The sequence below is a fragment of the Salvia miltiorrhiza genome, chromosome 6, assembly GCF_028751815.1.
Source record: "Salvia miltiorrhiza cultivar Shanhuang (shh) chromosome 6, IMPLAD_Smil_shh, whole genome shotgun sequence".
NCBI lineage: Eukaryota > Viridiplantae > Streptophyta > Magnoliopsida > Lamiales > Lamiaceae > Salvia > Salvia miltiorrhiza.
This window is the reverse complement of record NC_080392.1, coordinates 30,451,061-30,458,838: the sequence shown is the minus strand read 5'-3', so window position 1 is coordinate 30,458,838 and position 7,778 is coordinate 30,451,061. Positions and strand designations below refer to the sequence as shown.

The following is a 7,778-nucleotide window of genomic DNA, read 5'->3' as shown; positions in this document are numbered from 1 at the left end:
TAGTACTCGAGGATCACTTCAATCTTCACCGATTCAACGACATAAGCTGAAGCTCTGCCAAAATTGCTACTCAGCCCAAAGCTTAACCTCCCCAAAGCTTGAATCGAAGAAGAGAATTCTAAAGCCAAAATCAGTCACTGCTGATTACACACATTCTCTTAGACCTTAGGCAAATATCTGTTCACCCAGAAGCCTAGGTCAAACTTGCTCCAAAGAACTTGTTCTTTGAAGTTTAGTTGGCAAGTTTTCAAACCTCCTTTAGAGAGATAGAATCGAGTGTTTGAGTGGTAAAGGAGTTCAGGAAGGTTGATGCAGTTCAGAGCAGAGCTTAGGATGCAGAGCAGAGCCGAGTTTCAGAGGCTGCACAGAGTGAAGATCCGATACACATGCCCGTTGGTCCGGTGACGAGAGCTAGAGCCAAGACGTTCAAGGCTAATTTAATGACGTTGGTGGAAGAAATCTGGAGGCAAGAGCTGAAAAGACCAATTGGAGAAGGACCGACAGATCAGAGCTCAAAGGTAGTAAACCTTATTACTTACAGAGCAGAGCCGCACAGCAGAGCTGAACTACCAGAGCAGAGAAATCGACTGTGCCCGAGCAAAGAAGTTAAGTTTGACCGAGCAGCGAAGTCGTCCCGCCAGAGCAGAGGAATCGTTTCGCCAGAGCAGACTTGATTCCTCTGCGCTTTGCCAGAGCAGAGGAATCCTTCCGCCAGAGCAGACTTGATTCCTCTGCGCTTTGCCAGAGCAGAGGAATCGTCTCGCCAGAGCAGACTTGATTCCTCTGCGCTTTTCCAGAGCAGAGGGATTTCTCGCTACGGTTTTTTTGACTTACTGAACAAGTTTCTTTGTTTCTTTGTTTACGATTGTTTCCTTCTTTACATTAGGGTTTCTTGTTCCCTATAAATAAGGTTGCTATGTGTTGGACGAAGGTTAGACGATTTTTGATAATAATATTGTGAGTTTATTCTTTCTCAAGTTTTGAATTCTTCTTGATTTTTCCAAACAAGAATTCAACCTATCGACGAATCGACGAGTTCATCATCCCTCGCCGTGTGTCATTCAACATCTCCGAGTTGCTGCACCAATCACATCGTTGGGGTTTAGAGATCCGTTCTCTAGAAAACTTCGTAGATTAGGTCAGGGGTTTTGGGATATCCACACTTTATCGTTACTTTATTTCTCGTTTCAAGTCTTCCGCGCGTATTTATTTGTTCATTCCGGTGAAGTTCAAGAGGTTACCGGTGAGGATCATATCATCTGGTATCAGCTTTTCCAGGTTTCGTAAGGGTTGCAATTTTAGGGTTTGTTATACCTGTTCTTTTACGTTCCATATTCCATAAGCTTAGAAAAAAAAAAAAACAAAGTACGAAAGAAAAAGGACGCAGAAAGCATCAAATTTGTGTTTGCAAATCTCGAAACTTCTTGTCTCTTAATCCTTCGTGTGTTCTTTAATTCTTTGGGTAACATAGCTAGTTGCGGTGTTTGTTTTCTGCGCAGCACTGACTTTGGGGTTCCAGTCTGCGTTTAGGAGTCTTTCTTTTCTTTTGTCGAGTCCTATCAATTCTGTGTGTTTGCTATGGTTCTTGTGAGGCGTGACATCGAGTGCTCTCGTCGAGTGCGCTTGTTGATCTCGTTGTGCAGTTGGTACGTTGACTTCACGTGGTAGATCGAGGGAGTTCAATTTTCTTGAGGCGAGAAATAGAGCGGAAAAAGGCAAGAGTGGTGAGATCAATAGAGGGTAAAAGCCGAGTTTTGTGTGATACACGAGCGTTGAGTGATCCATCGTTGTGCGATATACACGAGTGTTTGTGAGGCGGTGAGGTTTTCTTTGTTTTCCTTTTACTACTAACCTTTTCTGTTTCAGGTTACAATGTCTAAACACGATGAACAGGAGTCACCGTCGGCGGAGCATCCTACCCTAGATCCGAACACAAAGTTTATCATGGAAGCCTTGCGTTCGGAGTTTGGCAGGATCATGCGATCTGAATTCGAAGGCATGCATGAAAGGATGTACCAATTTGAGCAAACTCATTCCAATCCCACTCGTGGTGAGTTTGGTGGACGTAGAGGCCGAGGAGGTGGTCGTGGTCCGGGAGGTTGGCGCATGCCAATCCGCAATGTGCACCATCGTGACGAGCACGCCGAAGAGTCCGAATATGAGGAAGATGGAGAGGGGCGTTGGCGTCGAGTGAATGGTCCAAACCATCAAGTTGATAACATTAACAATATCAAGATGAATATCCCATCATTCCAAGGGAAGAATGACCCTGAATTGTACCTTGAATGGGAAAAGAAAGTGGAGTTCTTGTTCGATTGCCACAACTATTCAGAGCTCAAAAAAGTGAAACTGGCAGCCATCGAATTTTCGGAGTACGCGCTCGTATGGTGGGATCAAACGGTGACTAGTCGGCGGCAGGGCGAACCGCCTATCCAAACTTGGCATGAGATGAAAGCAGTGATGAGGAAGCGGTTTGTACCAAACCATTATTACCGGGAACTCTTCAACAAGTTGCAAACATTGAAGCAGGGAAGTAGGAGTGTCGATGAGTACTTCAAGGAGATGGAGATGGCTATGATACGAGCTAATGTTGTGGAAGACAGGGAGGCTACCATGGCTCGTTTCTTGGCTGGATTGCAGTGGGATATCCGCGACAAAGTGGAACTCCAACACTACGTTGAGTTGGAAGACATGGTTCATATGGCAATCAAGATTGAGAGTCAACTCAAGAGGCGAAGTAATTATAGCGGTGGTCAGTGAAGTCCCTTCAGCACTGGAAAGCAGCAGCGGGGCGTCTTCGCCCGGACGGAGGGCAGAGCAGCAGTGGTAGCGCTGGCAACAACCAGCGCGACACTTCCAGCGCAGAGCAGAGCGGACGCACGAGCAGAGCAGAGCAGAGCCTGCGACAGAGCACTTTCAGCTCTGGCGGCAGTCAAAGCCACGGTCAACGCTCTTCCAGCTCTGCCACATAGCCCCGACAGAATCAGATTGGCGGAGGTCCGAGGACTACAAATTCCAGCTCCGCCACCGCATTCGAGGGAAGATACCGTGACAAGAAATGTTTCCGTTGTCAGGGATTCGGCCACATCATGAGCGAGTGTCCGAATCGGCGCATTATGATCCTCCGAGACGATGGAGATGTTGTCACCGATGGGGAAGAGACAGACCCCGAGATGCCTGAATTGGAAGAACCCGAGGAAGAGGAAGAGCTGGATGCACTCAAGGGACACTTCCTAGTAGCCCGACGAGCTTTGACCATGCAACCGCAAACTGGAGCAGCGGGAAAACCTTTTTCACACGCGGTGTTTGGTCCGTGACAAGCTCTGCAGCGTGATTATTGACGGCGGGAGTTGCACGAACGTGGCAAGTAAGCATATGGTGGAGAAACTAGGGTTGACCGCAGTGAAACATCCGAAACCATATCGCTTGCAATGGTTGAGTGACGCCGGTAATGTGAGAGTCACAAGACAAGTCTGTGTGCCGATTCGACTTGGCAGGTATGAGGACGAAGTTTTGTGTGATGTGATTCCAAGGCAGGCGTGCCACATCTTGTTGGGTCGCCCTTGGCAGTTCGATCGGCGTGTGACCCATGACGGCTTCACCAACAAGTACTCCTTCGAGTTTCAGCATAAGAGATTGTCCCTTGTTCCTCTCAGTCCCCAACAAGTATACGAGGACCAAGTGCAATTACTCAAGGAGGCAACCATGACCCAAAACAAAGCACAACAAATGGAGGCCAAGCCGATGGGTGTGACACATAAATATTTCCTTGCGAGACCGTGTGATATCAAGCTGTGTGTTAAGAAGGAACGACCGATGGTGTTGTTGCGGTTTAGAGAAATCTTGTTTACTGCTAACGATATTTCCTCCCTACCCCCTTCTATTCACTCAGTTTTGCAGGACTATGCAGATGTTTTTCCCGATGAGACACCACATCGCCTGCCACCACTCAGGGGGATTGAGCACCAGATTGACTTCATGCCCGGCACTACGCTCCCGAACCGACCAGCCTATCGCACCAACCCGGAGGAGACAAAGGAGTTGGAACGGCAAATCGGCGAGCTTCTAGCTAAGGGGCACGTACGGGAGAGCTTGAGTCCTTGTGCGGTACCTGTTCTTCTCGTACCAAAGAAGGATTCAACCATGAGGATGTGCTGCGATTGCCGCGCCATCAATAATATCACGGTAAAGTATCGTCATCCCATCCCTCGCTTAGATGACATGCTTGGTGAGTTACATGGTGCTTGTGTGTTTACCAAAATTGATTTGCATAGCGGATATCATCAAATCCGAATTAAGGAAGGTGACGAATGGAAGACTGCGTTCAAAACAAAACTTGGTTTGTACGAGTGGTTAGTTATGCCATTTGGCTTGACTAATGCTCCGAGTACGTTTATGCGTCTCATGAACCATGTCTTACGTGCTTTTATTGGTCGTTTTGTCGTAGTCTATTTCGATGATATCCTAATTTATAGCAAGCATCCTGATGACCATGTTGAGCACTTACGATCTGTTATGGCCGTACTTCGCAAAGAGAAGCTCTTTGCTAATATTAAGAAGTGCATGTTCTGCACGGATAGAGTCGTGTTTCTCGGGTTTGTTGTTAGTGCGCAGGGTGTCCAGGTGGATGAAGAGAAGATCCGCGCCATTCAGGAGTGGCCGACACCAACGAGCATTGGCGAGGTACGAAGTTTCCACGGACTCGCTAGCTTCTATAGGCGGTTCGTACCTCACTTTAGCAGCGTCGCCGCACCACTCACCGAAGTGATCAAGAAGAACGTGGTGTTTAATTGGGGCAAAGCGCAAGAAGAGGCATTCACGCTGTTGAAGTACAAGCTCACTCACGCCCCGGTATTATCTCTCCCTAACTTTTTGAAAACGTTTGAAATAGAATGTGATGCTTCTGGTCTTGGAATTGGTGCAGTGTTGATGCAAGAGAGGCGCCCCATCGCCTATTTCAGTGAGAAGTTGAGTGGAGCCACGTTGAACTATCCTACATACGACAAGGAGCTCTACGCGCTCGTGAGGGCCTTACAGATGTGGCAGCATTATTTGTGACCCAACGAGTTCGTCATTCACACCGATCATGAGTCGTTGAAGCACTTGAAGGGGCAACATAAACTGAACAAGCGACATGCCCGGTGGATGGAGTTCATTGAGACGTTTCCATACGTCATCAAGTACAAGCAAGGTAAGGAAAATGTGGTTGCCGATGCCCTTTCTCGCAGGGACACTCTGATCTCTACTCTCGATGCTAAATTACTTGGGTTTGAGTGTATCAAGAGTGTTTATGAGCATGATGAGGATTTCGGTGAGATCTATAGAGCTTGTGCACAGTCTGCTAGTGGTGAATACTTTCGACATGATGACTATCTTTTTCGAAAGAATAAGTTATGTGTTCCTAGGTGTTCCCTACGCATTCTGTTGTTACTTGAGTCACATGGTGGGGGATTAATGGGACATTTTGGTATTGCTAAGACTTTGGCGGTGTTACAAGAGCATTTTTTTTGGCCTCATATGAAACGTGACGTCGAACGCATCTGTGGTCGTTGCATTACATGCAAACACGCCAAGTCTCGAGTCAATTCACATTGTTTGTACACACCCCTTCCTATCCCACACACACCTTGGATAGATCTCTCCATGGACCTTGTACTAGGCTTGCCTAGAACCAAGCTTGGGCGAGATTCGATTTTTATGGTCGTCGATCGCTTTTCTAAAATGGCACACTTTATCACATGTCATAAAACTGATGATGCATCACATATAGCCAATTTGTTTTTTCGAGAAGTTGTTAGGTTGCATGGTATGCCTAGGACCATTGTTTCTGATAGGGATGCAAAGTTCTTGAGCTATTTTTGGAAGACCTTGTGGTGTAAGTTAGGCACGAAACTTTTATTTTCCACTACTTGTCACCCACAAACTGATGGTCAAACCGAAGTAGTAAATAGAACTTTGTCTACGTTACTTAGGGCCATCATACAAAAAATATCAAGTCTTGGGAAGAGTGTCTTCCTCACGTTGAGTTTGCTTATAAGCGTGCTGTTCACTCTGCCACTAAATACTCTCCTTTTGAAATTGTGTATGGTTTCAATCCTTTGACACCTCTGGACTTGGCACCTTTACCCGAGACAGAGCACGTCAACATGGATGGTCAGTGCCGAGCAGACTTTGTACGGCACATACATGACAAGGCCAGAGCTAACATAGAGCGCCGCACACGGCAGTATGCAGAGCAGGCTAATCAAGGTCGCCGCAAGGTAGTGTTTGAGCCCAGAGATTGGGTTTGGCTTCACATGCGCAAGGAATGTTTTCCACAACAGAGGCGTTCCAAGTTGCTTCCTCGGGGAGATGGTCCATTTCAAGTATTGGAACGGATCAATGATAATGCCTACAAACTCGATTTACCCGGTGAGTATAATGTGAGCGCTACATTCAATGTTACTGATTTAAGTCCCTTTGATGTAGGCGATGCTGTGGATTTGAGGACAAATCCTTTTCAAGAGAGGGGGAATGATGCAGTTCAGAGCAGAGCTCAGGATGCAGAGCAGAGCCGAGTTTCAGAGGCTGCACAGAGTGAAGATCCGGTACACGTGCCCGTTGGTCCGGTGACGAGAGCTAGAGCCAAGACTTTCAAGGCTAATTTAATGACGTTGGTGGAAGAAATCTGGAGGCAAGAGCTGAAAAGACCAACTGGAGAAGAACCGATAGATCAGAGCTCAAAGGTAGTAAACCTTAATACTTACAAAGCAGAGCCGCACAGCAGAGCCGAACTACCAGAGCAGAGAAATCGACTGTGCCCGAGCAGAGAAGTCAAGTTTGACCAAGCAGCGAAGTCGTCCCGCCAGAGCAGACTTGATTCCTCTGCGCTTTGCCAAAGCAGAGGAATCGTTCCGCCAGAGCAGACTTGATTCCTCTGCGCTTTGCCAGAGCAGAGGAATCGTTCCGCCAGAGCAGACTTGATTCCTCTGCGCTTTGCCAGAGCAGAGGAATCGTCCCGCCAGAGCAGACTTGATTCCTCTGCGCTTTTCCAGAGCAGAGAGATTTCTCGCTAGGGTTTTTTTGACTTACTGAACAAGTTTCTTTGTTTATTTGTTTACGATTGTTTCCTTCTTTACGTTAGGGTTTCCTGTTCCCTATAAATAGGGTTGCTATGTGTTGAACGAAGGTTAGACGATTTTTGATAATAATATTGTGAGTTTATTCTCTCTCAAGTTTCGAATTCTTCTTGATTTTTCCAAACAAGAATTCAACCTATCGACGAATCGACGAGTTCATCATCCCTCGCCGTGTGTCATTCAACGTCTCCGAGTTGCTGCACCAATCACATTGTTGGGCTTTAGAGATCCGTTCTCTAGAAAACTTTGTAGATTAGGTCAGGGGTTTTGGGATATCCACACTTTATCGTTACTTTATTTCTCGTTTCAAGTCTTCCGCGCATATTTATTTGTTCATTCCGGTGAAGTTCAAGAGGTTACCGGCGAGGATCATATCAAAGGTACTCTGACTCCGTAAGATCCTAGTGCAAGGTCGCGCTAAGAGTGAGAAATCCAATGCGGGTGAAGTTGATACGATCCTTGCCGACCAATCGAACACCACGCAAACGGAAGACTTGAAAAACGAACAGAAGATGGAATCCCAAAACCTCTGAATCTAACCCACAGAATGATTTAGGCGAACAAATCCCTAAACCCCAATGTGAAGTTGACGCAGCAACTCGGGGACGCTGAATGACACTCGCCGAGAGTTGGTTGACTCGCCGTTACGTCGATAGCTGA

General features: G+C 46.8%; 1 pseudogene; it reads left to right on the top strand.

Moving 5' to 3' along the window:
- The first annotated feature begins 386 nt into the window (after window positions 1-386).
- Window positions 387-7,515, top strand: LOC130990745 (uncharacterized; annotated as a pseudogene).
- Window positions 7,516-7,778: the final 263 nt, after the last annotated feature.